General features: G+C 24.8%; 1 pseudogene; it reads right to left on the bottom strand.

Annotated features, from left to right (window-relative positions):
• Nucleotides 1-6203: 6203 nt before the first annotated feature.
• On the bottom strand, nucleotides 6204-16341 carry LOC111306518 (phosphatidylinositol 4-phosphate 5-kinase 1-like; annotated as a pseudogene).
• Nucleotides 16342-16371: the final 30 nt, after the last annotated feature.

Genomic DNA, 16371 nt, shown 5'->3' with positions numbered 1-16371 from the left:
TTAAATAAAATCAACAAAATCAACATTTTGTATTTGCCCTCTAAACAGTATACAAATATTGTTTTAAACTTGTTAACATCAGTTGATTATGTTTTCTAATTCAAAGAATTGAAACTAAACAAAGATAACAAAAAAAAAAAGATAAATTATATCATTGAACCAAATAGTTAACTACATGCATAGTACATAATTAGATAACAAAGTTTGGTACCAATATTCCATTTAAAATTACATATTTATAATCATATGTCAGTTCATGTAAAGAAAAGTATCTTAGTTTGCAAATATTCTCAGCCCTCACTTTTTCAAAAAAAAAAAAAAAATACATCGATAAGCAACCTTTTATGGCAAATTAATAATGCCAAGTTGAATCTCTGCAACATAGCAAATAAATAAAATTACATTGTTTCTTTTACCTTTGAATGCAATTATAAGTATATATGGTGCCCAATTGGTTAAAATACAATTCAAAAGGCAACATATCAAATACTTAAACTTAATCGACTTAAAGTAAGCATTTAGCTCTATTTTTTTTTCTTAAAACCAAAAAAACTCTAATATCAAGCAAACAACAAATTTGCGAGTTTAAAAGGATAGAGAATAATAATTGTATGCATTTGAAGCACTTAAACTGAATTCACATTCAAACCAAAAACAAAAGTGTAATTGCCCCAAATCCATATTAGTTAACAATAAAAAACTAAACCTTTTCTATCTTTTGTGACAATCTGTAATGATTGATTAACCAAAAAATTAAATTTTAATTGAAATGTATTTTAATTTTTCATGCAAGGCAGTGTTCTCTAAAGGTAATTTGCAAGCTATTATAGTATAAATATCAAAGCAACGTATCAAATATTGTAAACCAATACTATTTCAAGCCAAAATTATTAAACAATTTCACTAAAATTAATTGGTTTAAATGCAACTTTATAAGTCAAGTTCATTATATGATTGTGTGAATGCAATGCACAATTTGTACAATCTAAAACATATAAATTCATTTCTGCTATATAGGGAAAGTGAAGGTAACTCTGGATAGATATTGGTTATTAGAGTACTAATAAAAAATAAGTAAACTCTTGTATATTGTAGAAGGATGAACATTATATTGGATTACACATGTTACAAAAACTAGTTGGTATATTAATAAACAATGATAAGTGGTTTAATAGTTTAAAAAAAGAACTTTGTTCACTTAAATAAATAGAATTACAGCATTGTATATGTCCTAAAAGAAAGTTTAAATAGCCATAAAGTTCCATTTACAATGAAAAAGAGCATAAAATCTATTTTAATTGCTATGCAAATCTAGAAATAAGTTAAAATACAAGTCATAACCAATGAAAAAAAAACACAAACATTATACTGTAAAAAAAATTGCAAATATCAAGAACTATAAACTTTTAAAGCATATGGTAACAGAATCAATGAGTCATCATTAAAAAATGTTAAATTTCATTTAGGAATGCATGTTGCTTTTCATTAAGGTATAACAAAAGTCTTATAATATAAAGTATTATAATATCAATATACTTTTTGACATAAATTTTTTTTCTTGCTATGTGGCTTTTATCATTGAACCTTAATTTTTTTAAAACAAATGTCATCCAAATTTCCCAACAAATAAATACTACTTTAATAAAAAAAATAAATTAATTGAAGAATCAATTTCTATTAACAGCTAAATAACAAATTTAAACTTTTAATAAAATGAAAAATGATTGACTTACACGACTTAAACACTTTTGACTTTATTTAAAAACAAAAATTCTTTTTAGATATTGCTTCCTCTTGATTTAATTGGAAACATATAATTTAACCAATCTCTATATAACATGAAAAATCATGCCACTATCATAATATCATCTAAAGATAGTCATTGAATATAACTGCAACATAATTAATGCCCTGTGATTCATATATTTGCTAAATAACCAATTGAAAGACAAAAAAAATTACCTAATTAAGTGAAGAGTTCCCATAAAGATAAAAGGCCTATAGACACTAGTAGTGAAAATGTAAGCATATATGTGTTTTTGTAGTTTTGTACATTATAATAAATTTGTTTAAAAAAAGTCAAAGTTAAACTAAAAGAGTTTACCTAAACCAAATAAAAAAGAAAAAATAAACCCATACCCTAAATGGAAGAGGAATCAAAAGAGTAATGCAAATTTTATTAAGTTTGTGAGAAAATGAAATAGTGTTTCGAAAATAAGTTGAATGGAAAACCAGTAAAAAATCAAGTTTTAGGGCTTCTAGTGTTGATATACAAATGATAATATATTAAAGATTTGGATAATTAAAAAATTTTCATTTGAATATATCTTAAAAAGATTTGGATAACCAATAATTTTTTAAATACATTTATTTAATCCATAAATACATTTAAATAAAATCTCACAAAAATAATAATTTTATCTATTTAGTTATTTTAAATTTAAATTGATTTTTCATTTAAATTTTGATAAATAATTTTAAAGTTTTTAGCAAATAAATTGAAAATAATAAATTATTTAAAATTTTCAACTACAAATAAATTGTAAAATTTTAGATAATTCAATAATTTTTTAAATATATTTTTTATAAATAATTTAAAATTAGTAAATACTTTATCCGTCATTATAAAAAAAAAATTTTAAATTTTCTTACGTGTCAAAAAATGAAGCTATTTACGTAAATGTCCACGTCAACAGATTTTATATAGTCTATATACACATCAGTAAACGTAGTCTATATACACGAACTTTAATCTAATAAGTAAAAAACTACAATCTTTATATAAAAAAAAGTCTAATATTAAAAAAGATTACGATTTTTCAAAAATCATAATCTATATAATGTAGTATAATATACAAAAATACTATAATTTTCATAAAAAAATGTAGTCTTAATAAAAAAAAACTAAGATTTTTCATAAAATTATAGTTAAAAAGATATATTAGACAATGGTTGAAAAATGTAGTCTAAGGTCCCAAAAAAGACTACACCTGTATAAACTATAGTCATGAAACTATAGTCTAAAGTCAAACTACTCCAAAATTTCGTTATCTATGACTTTTTTTTCTTATAATCTGTCAAAAATCTTATTTATTATTTTTATACATATAGATATTTTATTCAAACATATTCTTTACTTTGTTGTTTTCAAAAATAAGAAACAAATGCAAACAAACAAAAAGTCTTGATTTCACAAGTATATGTTATCAAATAAGATTTTATTGTATCTTAAATTTGATTAAGCTCTTGTTACATATTATAATTGGTGAAGTGAAATAAATTTAAAATAAAGTTGCATTTGCATATTATAAAAGTTTGCCTTAAAACTATTTCTTTATGTATCATACTCTCAATCTTGTACCTACCATAAAATATAAGAAAAAATAACAATCAACACAAAATTTACCTAAATTACTCATTTTAATTATTTAATATTTTACTTTTGAACCTAACCACAAGCAAATAATTAACTATGGGTTACATATCATATTATAATCAACAAACTTGACCAAATTCATTTTCTAAATGCAATGAAAAAATTAAAGGATAAAAGAATATGGCTTTTTTATATGATAATATGATATTTAAGTATGTTGTGCAAATGTAAATTAAAAAAAAAAAGTATGTATGCAAATGTTTAGACACATACCAAAGTTTCTAAAGAGAAATTTGGTTATTATAGAACTTAAGACTTCAATCTAAAGATATATTTAGTTCAAGCTGATTAGATTAGGAGTGAAATTTAAGACATGAAAAAGAGTTACTTCTCTTTAGGTAGGCAAAATTATATGTACTAAAAAAGAATTATAGATTTATTATGATTAACTTGCATGAGTAGATATAAACTTTTCAATTGGTTAAATCTTAATCCTTCAATTTTAATTATTTCGGTAAGTAAATTGCATGCATCGCCTTTTCATAATGCTTCATTTTCATTCACAACCTAAGAAGCTTAATTTTTTCATTAATAATTTTTTTAAGTTGCTTAACATACCTTTTTAATAGTAAATTTGAGCGTGATATAGGTGAGCTTAACATACCATTTAAGAATATAAATCATATGATTAAAGGCTATATTAAAAGGTATAAGGTTAAAGAAGCTTTGAGAATGATGAAAGCAAAGAAACTAGTTGGACCAAATGAAATCTCTATTAAAGTTTGAAAATGCTTGGGTGAAATAGGGATAAGATCGCTTATGGATCTTTTCAACAAAATTTAACGTACTCAAAAGATGCCAAAGAATGGAGGGGGTACTCTAATGCCTTTATACAAGAATAATGGTGACATACAAAATTGTTCAAACTATCGAAGAATAAAGCTTATCAGTCATGTTATAAAACTTTGAGAGAATTTACTTGAATGTAGATTGCAACATGAAGTCATTATTTTTGAAAATCAATTTAAGTTTATACTAGGACGTTCCACATCAAAGGTAATTTACCTATTAAGGCTTATGTTGGAGGATTTTCGAGCAAGAAAAAAGACCTATATATGGTATTTATTCACTTGAAGAAAGCATAAGAATGCTTTGGTGGACCTTAATGAAAAAATGAGTTCATTTAAAGTACATTAGCAAAATTAAAGATATATATGAAAGAGTTGTAATGAATATGAGGACGTTTGAGGGCTTGATTGATAGCTTTCCCATAACCTCAAAATTACATCAAGGCTTAACACTAAGTCCATTTCTTTTTGCATTAGTTATGGATGAGCTCACTGGATATATCTAAGATATGGTGTTATGGTGTTTTTTTTTGTCAATGATACAATCTTAGTTGCTAAAACTCGTGATGATCTTAATGTGAAATTAGAATTATGAAAGCATACACTAGAGTTTCAAGGCTTTAAATTGAGTAGATCTAAAATTAAATATATGAAATGTAAGTTTAATAATCATAACAAATCGAGTGTCAGTGTGGTAAAGTAGGATGGAGATGTAGTACCAAAGAATAGTCATTTTCAAAATTTAGGATCAATTATTCAAAACGATACTGAAATAAAAAAGAAATGTAAATCATAGGATTCAAACAGGATAGATGAGGTGATGAAATGTATTAGATGTGTTGTATGATCACAACATGCTTTTAAATTAAAGGTAAATTTGTATAAAACAACTTTAAGGCCTATATTGTTATATAAGACTGAGTGTTGGGTTATTAAGAAACAACATGAGAAAAAAATAAGTGTAGTTGAAATGATGATACATAGATGAATATGTGATAAGATTAGAAAAGATAAAATTAGAATGAAAAGATATGAGAAAAATTAAGGGTAGATGAGAGAGGGCAATTTGAGATGGTTTGGATATGTGAAACGTAAGTTTATCTGTACACTAGTTATGAGAAATGAGCTTTTGAATTTATGAGAGACTAAAACTTCTAAAGGTAAATCACGAAAGTCGTTGACACAAGTAATAAATAAGAGATGATATGAGGGTTAAAAAAGTAAATAAAAAAATTATTTTTGATAAAAATGAATGGTCTAAAAAAATTCAAAACTACAACCTAACATAATTCTTTTTTTAACCTTTCATACAATCGACCCTAGAATTTTGAGATATAAGACTTAGTTTGTTATTGCTGTAATTTTTGTAAGTTGCTCCAAATCCATTAATCATCAACATGCTATTAGAGAATAAATAAATTTTATTGCATGGGCTTGAGGACAAACATGTGAAATTTTTTATTAATATTTTAATCACATGTTTCTTGTTGATAAATGTATATAAATTTGAAACAATTTCAAAGGTTCACAAAAGAAAGTGAAATATTATGATAAAAGTAATGCTTCAGTGCATTTTTCTCTTCTTTTAATTAGTTATTCAACCTTATCGAATGGATGATAAATATGTGGTTTTTTTATAAATTTATTCAATTAAAATTAAAGGATGTTACATTTATGAGAGATTTTTTTTATTTTCAGTTTTATTTTTTTCTTTCTTCTTTCTTTTTTTTTTTTTTTCAATTCATCCCACCTTACTAATCCTTATCAGTACAAACTAATTTAAATTGTTATATTTTTCTTTATTTTTTCATACTTTAATGGTTAAAATATTTGTTAAAAAATATGGTGAAGAATAAAATACATTTTGAATATGTCTTTCATGTTCAAAAATACTACTCAAACTTTCAATCATTAATATAAATTTGTAAAATTGTGTAACATTATTAAAATGATGAAAAAAAAAGAGACCAAAAAGCAAATTAAGAAATCCAACGACCAATTACATCAGTAACTAAAGTATTAACTATAGCTGAAGGAGGGTTGCCATCCCAATACGAAGGTTCTTGGAGTTCAGTTGCAATTCTAGCAATGTCATTTGCAGCACCATTAGAATATTGATGGATTTGATGAACTTTCACACTTCGAAAATTTTTAATGCAATTAAAGCATTCGTGAAGAACACCTCTACAAATTTCATAAAATGGTGTGGCTTGGTGACCTTGGAGCATTTGGATGACCAGTGGTTGATCTCCTTCAATTTCAATATAATCAACTCCATAGTTTATGGCAATAATTAGGCCATGTTTCAAAGCAATTAACTCTGCCATTACAAGGTCTCTACAATCTTTTATTGGTACTGCACAAGCTACTTTGAAGATAGCATTTTGGTCACGAAGAATGCACCCAGCGCCAGTACCGATAGGTCTGATGCATCCAGCAAAATTGAGTTTCCATGAGTTATCAGATGGTGGAATCCATGCGACATGATACATCGACATATCTTGATTGCTATGCAAGTGAATAACTTGAAATCAAAAGTTAAGGCATAAATAATAATAAGTAAAGGTTAAGATAAAACATGATTGAAGCTAACACTCAGAAGCAATATATAATAATCTTAAGAAAGCTAATGATTTGTACAAATCCAATGTATAATCATAATTAAGTAAAAAAAATTATATATGGTAAGATATTTTTCAGACAATAAAAAAAGATAGGAATACAACTTTTTAATTAAAGTGACTGTATTTGAAAATCATGGTTATATAATTTATTACCATATTGATTGTAGTAAAGTAAATCTTTACTTTTTTTATTTTTGGCAACAAATATGATAAATAGTATTTTTTTTTCATAATTTAGGAAGAAAAATTAAAAAATTTTCTAATATTTAGTACAACCAGCTATAATAGGGATTAGTGGCTGACATGTTGATTTGGCATTATAAATCAGTAGATTATGCATTGAATTTGTCTTATAAGTGACTAGATGTTGTCACAAACGCTTTAGATTGACACTGTCAATGATAAGATTAGAAAATAATGACAACTTTGGCCACAACATGTTGGATTCAACCTCGTTCAGTTAAATCTTATAGTTGTTGGTCAAATTCAACCTCAAGCAAGAAGGAGAAAGAGGAAAGGGATGTGAGGAAGGAGAAAAAAAACAGGAAAAAGAAATTTTTTAAAATATTTTAGTTTTAGTTTTAAATGAAAATTATTTTTAACTTTATTTTTTTACTTTTGGTAATAGTTAAGATAACTAGTATTTTTTCATAATTTAAAATTAAAAACATGAAAGTTTTCTAATATCTAATATAACCCGTTGTAATTGAAATTGGTGGCCAACAATTTGATATGGCATAATTAATCAATAGACTATGTCATTGGTACATTGAATTAATTTTATAAGTGATTAAATATAGTTACAAATGCTCTAAATTGGCATAATTAATGATAAGATTAGTAAATAATGGTGCTTCTGACCATAACAATGTTGGATTTGGCCTCATTTGGTCAAACTTGATAATTGTTAGTTAGTTTCAACCTTAAGTAAGAGAAATCGAGTGTAAAAAAAGAGAAAGAGGAAGAAAAAAAATAGGAAGAAAGAAAAAGAAAGAATTTTTAAATATTTTAGTTTTATTTTTAAATAAATTTTTTTTAACTTTATTTTCTAGTTTTGGCAACAAATAAGATAACTCTTTTTTTTTTTTTTTATAATTTAGGAAGAAAAACATGAAAGTTTTCTAATAACTAATACGACCAATTATAATAGGGATTAATGGTCAACATATTGATTTGACATAATTAATCAGTAGATTATGTCATTGTTACATTAGATTAGTTTTGTAAGTGATTAGATATAGCTATAAATGCTCTAGATTGGCACAACCAGCGAGAAGATTAGTAAATAATGCCATTTTTTGCCACAACAATGTTGGATTCGACCTCATTTGGTCAGATCTAATAATTATTGGTCGAATTCAACTTCAAGTAAGAGACATAGGGTGTGAAGAGAGAGAAAGAGAAAATGAAAGAAATGAGAGAGAAAAAGAAAATTTTAAATATTTTAGTTTTATTTTTAAATAAAAATTATTTTTAACTTTATTTTTTACTTTTGGCAACAAATAAGATAACTAATATTTTTTCATAATTTATAGAGAAAAGCATGAAAGTTTCCTAATATCTAGTACAACAGGCTGCAATAGTGATTGTGGTTAACATTATGATATGGCATAATTAATCAATAGATTATCCATTGGTGCATTGAATTAGTCTTGTAAGTGACTAAATATAGTTACAAATGCTCTATATTGGCATAGTCAATGATAATATAAGTAAATAATGTCGTTTCTTGCCATAAAAATATTGGATTCGACCTTTTCTAGTTAGATTTAACAATTGCTGGTCGAATTTTACCTTAAACAATAGAGATCGGATGTAAATAAAGAAAAAAAGAAGGGAATGAGAAAATATGAGAGAAAAGGAATGAAAGAAAAAAATGAAAAAATTTTAAAATATTTAGATTTTATGTTTCAAAAAATAAAAATTATTTTTAAAAACTATTTAATTTAAAAAGATATATTTATAAATTTTTTATTTTCAAATTTTTAATTTTAAAAAGTAATGTTTTTAAAATTTTTTATCTTATAAAAATATAAATATATATGTTAATTTTCAATTTTATTTTTTAAAAATAAAAATATTTTAATTACCTTTTCTTTTTCAAAAAATTTATAATTTTGTTTTTTTAAATTGGAGTCAATCATTCTTTCACATGTGCAACCATATATATGTCATGTAAGTGACACATATCCATCACGTGTATGCATTTTACATTTTTTTTTTGTCAACATGGCATTATTTGTCAAATGGTAATTAGATGATGACTAAATTTGATAATTTAAAACACGATATGGATGAAGTACACAAATATGACATGATTTAAAATTTTAATAACAACTATATATGGGTTTAAAAAAATTAAAAAAAAATATTTTATATTTTCATGTCAACACAAATTTTGACATGTAATTTTTGTGTAAAACAGATACGAATATACAAATTTCAATATTTTATACGACATGAATACATGAATCACCTTATCTAGTGATGACCATGTCATATGTTTTAAACGATGTTAAAAGTTAGGGTTACATGATAAATGCATTAACATTTAGATACTTAATTAAACATTTTGATAATAAAAATATCACATTGAAACTTTTCCAACCCTATAAGGATTGCATAGGAACATTATCTCAACAAAATAATTTTAGTTAAAAGTTGAATAGAATCATATAGAAGTCTATTCATTTTTAGAGGCTACTAGTAGCTTGCTTGTGCTTTGTTATGAGATTTGTTTACTTTGTTCTCATTTTTTTCAATATAAGTCTAACCTACCAATTATGAGAAAAATAAAAAAATTATATATGAGTTCTTATCCTCAATATAAATTCAAAGGCAAATATGATGACAAAACTTAGTTTATAATTTGAAACACTGCAAAAAGATTAAAATGATTAAAATTCAAAGATAAATAAAATAGCATATCTAAAAAAAAATAAAAGAATAATACATATTCATTGTCACTCTTAATAGTGCAATTATTGCTCCTTGCATATAATCTCTATCATACCTATAATTTACATATGTAAAGTTAGATAAAAATCATACAAATATTAATTTAAATCATTTGATCAATCTAAAGATCAACCATAAAAATTTTGACTTCGACTTCAAATAGAAAACATAAAATTAATAACAATTCATATGTAAATTAAAATGGTTAATACAAACTCCTATATAACAAAACAAACTAAGCACTCACTGGACTTCTCAAATAAACTAAGATCTTGGGAAAGATTCCTCCATTACATGAAATTAACAATATAACCAAGGGGAAAAAAGATAAATTGAGTAAAAAACTCTACCTTCAATAACATATTGTTTACAGATTTACGTGCATTGCAGCTTTGAATTTTTTATGAACTCTTTGGATAAGGCAAACCACGAAAGCATGTATAAGGAACTTTAAATTTCATGATGCCCATTATCCATAAGGGAAAGAAGGAAACAAATGCCCATATGTAGATTCTCTTAAGAGAACCTTCATTTCATAGTAAAAGATCCATTAACTTCAACTGCTAAATACTTATTTTTCATGACATGAAACATTTATTCTCACAAATTTCATTTCTAAGCCTTTTTTATCACTATATAATACTGACAAACTCAGTATAAATAAACAATAGAGAATGGAAAAAGCCATGAAAAATAATACATCAATAGTACATTATGACAGCCAAAATTTTTTTTTGAAAGAACAAAATGAAAAATTAAACTTACATCACGATAAATTTTAAGTTGGGTGTCTAATTTTGATGTCCAATTTTATAGATTTTAATAGGAAAATTACTCTCAAAATATATAACCTACAATATGGAAAAATGTAAAAATTTAAAAAAAGAGTTATAATTTCCATTATTACCTATTTTAACCCTTGAATTTTACTAAGAAGTTCAATCCTTGATTCATTTAATTCCTAAAATCACATACAAAATTAAAAGTTAGAAACTTAAATGAATCAAATCAAACACATTTTTTGTTAGAATAAAAGAAGTAAATGAAAAATTAAATACAATAAAAAAATTTAAAACTTAATGCAATTTTTGAACTAATCAGGTATGGATCCCTAAAGCTAAAAATAAAACTTAGGTTCTGACTAACTATATTAGAAATGAAATCTTTAACTGAAAAAACAATGAAAGTTGTGATTGGGTTGCTTTAATGGGTATATATAACAAGAATCAAACTATAGCCTGAGTCGATCGAATGAGGATAAGTTACCAATTTTTTTCAGGGCCAGATCTTGATGTAGAAAAGTAGTCTTGACTTTGGCCTTGAGTTTGAAGTGGATCAATTCCTTTGTATCGAGGGACTAATGATTATGGTATCATTGCATCCTCGTAGCAGTAAAGCTCTCTCTTGTTCTGGTTGAAAGTGAATACGAATGAAAATGAAAAAATTGGTCCTGTCTACAAAGCATGCCATTATGTTTGACACATAATTGCTTTCTTAAACCCATTTTCACCAAATCTTTGATCCTTTTCAATAATCTTGCTCACAAATAATTAAAACCTAATAATCAATAAATTTAACCTAAAAATCAATAACACTGAAAACCCAGGCCATTAAAAGAAAAAAGAATAAAGACTATAAAAACCACATAATTTAAAGCTCTTATGTGAGTTAAAAATTAAGATCAAGAGAGTGAGCGAAAGAGGAAATGTGAAGGATAAAAGATAGGATGAGAAGAAAAGAAAAGATGAAATGTTAGTGGAGAAGTTTCTAGAGAACCTTTAGTTTTTTTCTTCCCATATTTGCCTCTAATATTTTTTATGACTTTGATGAGGTGTTGAGCAAATTAAAACAATGAGTTAGGGGACAACTTTAATTTATAAGTATAGATTTTAACCAAAATTTCAAATTAAAAGAACACATTAAACATTTTAAGATTTAAGATTCTATTAGTTATGAAAACGCATTAAACTATAGACCATTTTAAAGCCAAAATTAAATTTTTTATGACAAATCCTTTTCTTTGTAAATTAAGTTCTTTATTTTATTATATTTTTAAATAAGATTTTGGAAGGATATGGTACCTTTTCAAATCTTCTCTTTTCAGCCGTTAAATATTATCTCCAAACAAGGCAATTTAACATGTCTCAACCCTTCTTTTTTTTTTTTAATACAAACACACCTTTAGGGGAGTTTTGAGTTTGATTCATAAAATCTTACACTTCATACCTTTGATAATAAGATTTTCCCCAAAAAAATTACCAAAAAACATCCACAGCAAAATGGCATGCATGTGTTTGGTTTATCTTTAATTGGCCAGGAATTAAATATTCTTAAATGATGGCATTATTAAAATACCCTCTAAAATGAACAAGTTATAAATTGAATATGCATACATGTAATTCTATATGTAATAAGACATATTTAAATATTAAAAATTAAAGAGAAAATAGCAATTATTATCAACGTATCTCTATCATTTCACATTATATCAAAATAGTATCATATATATAGCATAATAATATAATCATGCATAATTTTAAAGATAAGAACTAATAAGTATCCATAATAATAATAACAAAATAATAATAATAATAAGTCAACTACATTGAACAAAAATTTTTATCCTACCTATCGAAATAATATCATATATATGCATAATAAGATAATCATGCATAATTTTAAAGATAAGAACTAATAAGTATCCATAATAATACATTGAAAAAATTTTTTTATCCTACCTAAAATGTTGTTCAAATTTAGGTAAACAAATTATTTTTAAAAATACAAAATAATCAAAGTTGTAAAAACACCGATAAAAATCCCATGATTAGTTCTTTACTATAAGAAAATGAGATGCAAAGTGTTTAATTTAGCTTCATCCTAAGTATTATAAATGCCTAGCCTATGTTTGTCGAAAAAAATATAATATTTCTCCATACCTTTCAAAAAATATTAAAAAAAGTAATTAATTGATTATCAACTTCCTATATATCATAAATATAAGTATCAATGTCAAATATGCCTTTAACTTTCCTAATTAAAACAACACTTGTTTCCTTATTTTAACAAGCAAAAACATTTGACCAAATTGATTTCACAATCAATTATCAATATGAAAACAATGCATTTGATTGCATTTTTGCACAACTTCCATTTTTATTGATTTTTTTTAAAGTTTCGGACAATTCTTTGCATTTTTTCCGTATCCAAAATAGTGTATGAAAGAAAGCTAACTAACAAATTAACCAACAAAATGAATATCAATCGAACATAAACCAAAATCTACCATGTTTAATCAAGTCCCAATAGTGAATAAAGGAAAAATTGAAACTTTTAATAAAATAATTACCATGAACACTCAAGAACAAAAGCCAACAACACATATAATTAAAAATCTCAAAAAAATTTTAAAGTAGATAAAAATTTTTAATTAAAAGAATGAAAAAACATATCAACCCAATAAAGCAAAGACAATCATGGTTGGTTAGAGGTGTACAAAGTGGTCAAAGGTGCATATGGTTAATGTAAAGAAAAAAAACATTTTTGGGTGGTACGGTTTTCGATTAAAATGAAAAGAAAACTTTTGCTGCTGGTAATTCCTTATAATATGTTACAATTGCAAAGATAAAATGGACCAAAAACACCTTTTATTAAAGGCATAAATGTTATAAAGTGACATTCATCCTGAAATATTATATTACCTAAGAAAATAGTGGGTTTAAGATTACCTTAATTTATTGAATCTTAGCATTTTCTAAGTAATGTAACATTCAGGAGTTTCAAGAATGGTGTCGAAACAAATGAGGCAATTGCATAATGAAATTAAAGATTTAAGACAGTTATTGAATATTTCATGAATTAAAAACTTCTTTTTATATTGAAATACCATTATTGATCTAGCAAAAAACTCTCATTAAGTGAGTAATGCATCAAAAGAAAGATATTAAGAAAAATATTATGTATGAAGATCACTTAAAAACAATATAAATTATTAAATCTTGTAATGGAATGGAGAGAAAATTATCTTTTATCATAGGTTAAAAAAAAGATAACAAAATATCAAAGAGAAAAAAAAGGTAAAAAGGTTAAAAAGCACAGAGATGCAATTTGATTTATGTGTGTCTAAATTCTTTTTAAACCAAATTAAATAAGCCGTTAAGGAAAGATAGAGAAAAACATTTTTTTGCACTCTATTGGGTATTAAAAAAAGAAAATGGTAAAGGAGGAAATTTTTTTTTTAAAATTTATAATCTGTCCTTAACCTTTATTTATTTTATTCACTTAATTAAATAGATATTATACATATAAATTTCTCAAATTCACAATTTTCAATATATGATCAACATAACATGGGTTATTTTAAAGATCAATCACTAAATTAAAAACTTTTTTCATTTTTTTTTAATCTTTTCTATCATATGTAGCCTAAAACTAAAATGCCTAAAAAAGATATTCATATTAAGCTGCAAATACATGATAATATTTGTAAAGACAAATTAAAAATTTTAAATTTCCAAAGTTATGATAATCTCATAAAGTTTTATGAAATTAAAGTTGTTTGAACTATTGTGTACTTGTGTTTTATTAAACTTGTTTTTGTAATAATTATTTTAAATTAATTTATGAGTTGTGTGATATATTAATTAATTGATTGAATTAAATAATTGATTTTATTAATTTAAATATGAGTGTACAACCATAAATTAGCATTTGACCTCAATATATTTAAGTATTCAGAATTTATGGATATCTAAAATATATATATCCAACTACATGTTATAAGAAAATCAAAATTTTAAAAAGTTGTACAAAAATTTCAAATTTATAATAAACTACACTAGAATAAGAAAATGCATGATAAAATAATAATAAAATTTACATTGAATCAAAATTATTTAATTTTGAATCCGATACTTAACTTAATTGGTTTATATAATTACTCTTACGAGATAATATCCACTAGATTTAGGCTGCTCAAATCGCAAGACCTATAACAACGAACTAAATGAGATTATTTAAAATAATTTGTGTTAATATTGATAATTAAATTTAACATGATAACTAATTTATAAAATAATTGTCTTGTAATTAAGTTACATATTTTTTTAATATCCAAAATTGAAGTAATTTACAAATTTAAATTTTCAATGTATCATTTTCTTTTCAAGATTAAATGATGAAATTATATATTATTAGAATGTAGGCCCATGCTACGCTACGAGGAGTCTACGTACATTCATTGTACGTATCTTATCAGAGATAGCCAATCCTACAACTTAAAATGTCATTCATATAAAAAAAAAATTTTTTTTTTTACATTGATAAGTTTATATTAAAATAGAGGCAAAGGATTGCTTATCAACAATTAACCATAAAAATCAATAATGAAGACAGCAAAATATACTGGCCAACCAATATCTAATCCATGTCTTGTAACTCTGCTTAAGGGAATCTACAGTTACACATAAACTTTTCATTTTGATATGAATCCTTTTTGCTTACATAAGGCAAGGGCAATCAAATTTGCATTCTTATTGCAATAAAAATTCTTCATTCAAATTTCATATGAAATAGTATGATGTTTATTATTAACTTACCAGTGCACAAAGAAAAATGATGATAACCCTATTTTATTAGCTTTATTATCACCACGAAAGTGCAGTCCAACTAATAGACTGTAGTTCATAATTCTCTCAGCTTCAAGAGCTCACAATCTTGATCAATTTGCCTATCACCATTTAGTTATAGGAAATTAATGATAAATGTGAGATGGATAAAGTACTTTACAAGAGAATAATAGACAGAAAGAGGAATAGAAAAATAGCTTACTTCATAAGTTCCTGGAACCAATTTCATTATGGGTGAAACACAAAATTAAGGTATAGATCTTTTAAGGTTATGGTTTATTAATTTCCTTTTTTGGTTTATCAATTGAGTAACCATGGGAAGATCTTTTAAGGTTGAACCATCTATGGATTTGGCACTCAAAGTAGAACAAATTGCCCATCACAATAAATCAGCTATGATATTTAACTATAATAATTATTGAGTAAGTGAGATAATTTCATCCGTAACTCAGTATATTTTCTATTTATTTCAAACGCATACCTTTAGCTAACCAATACGTTTGACACAATGTAAGCCATAGAATTTTGTCACAAGGAAATTTTCATATCGAAAAGCATGTTGGTACTAACTTAGAAATATCCTTATGAGGACCTAATGTAGTTAATTAAACTTTTGATTCAATCTAATCATCCTACTTATCAAATATATCTAGCTTTAACAAACAAAATAATGTGAAAAATAAAAAATAAATAAATTTTCAATTTTTAATAATACTATTTGAGAAATTATTGCATCAAGACAAAACAACTTTCACATTAAGTCTAATGGGTTGACAACTAACCTTGACTTTTAATTTCTTTACCGTCTTCATCATAAATCTATCATCTTTAGTAAGGTAAAAGAAGCTTTTACTCTTTCTCGAAAAAGAAAGCTCCCTAAAGGCATCATTGTCACAAATAGTTAGCATGTAATTCATGGGATCCACTTAGAATAACTC

This window comes from Durio zibethinus, chromosome 21, assembly GCF_047325235.1.
Source record: "Durio zibethinus cultivar Kanyao isolate XHJ-2024 chromosome 21, ASM4732523v1, whole genome shotgun sequence".
In the NCBI taxonomy this organism is placed as follows: Eukaryota; Viridiplantae; Streptophyta; class Magnoliopsida; order Malvales; family Malvaceae; genus Durio; species Durio zibethinus.
Note: the sequence above shows the minus strand (reverse complement) of the source record. Positions and strands in the feature narration are given on the sequence as shown.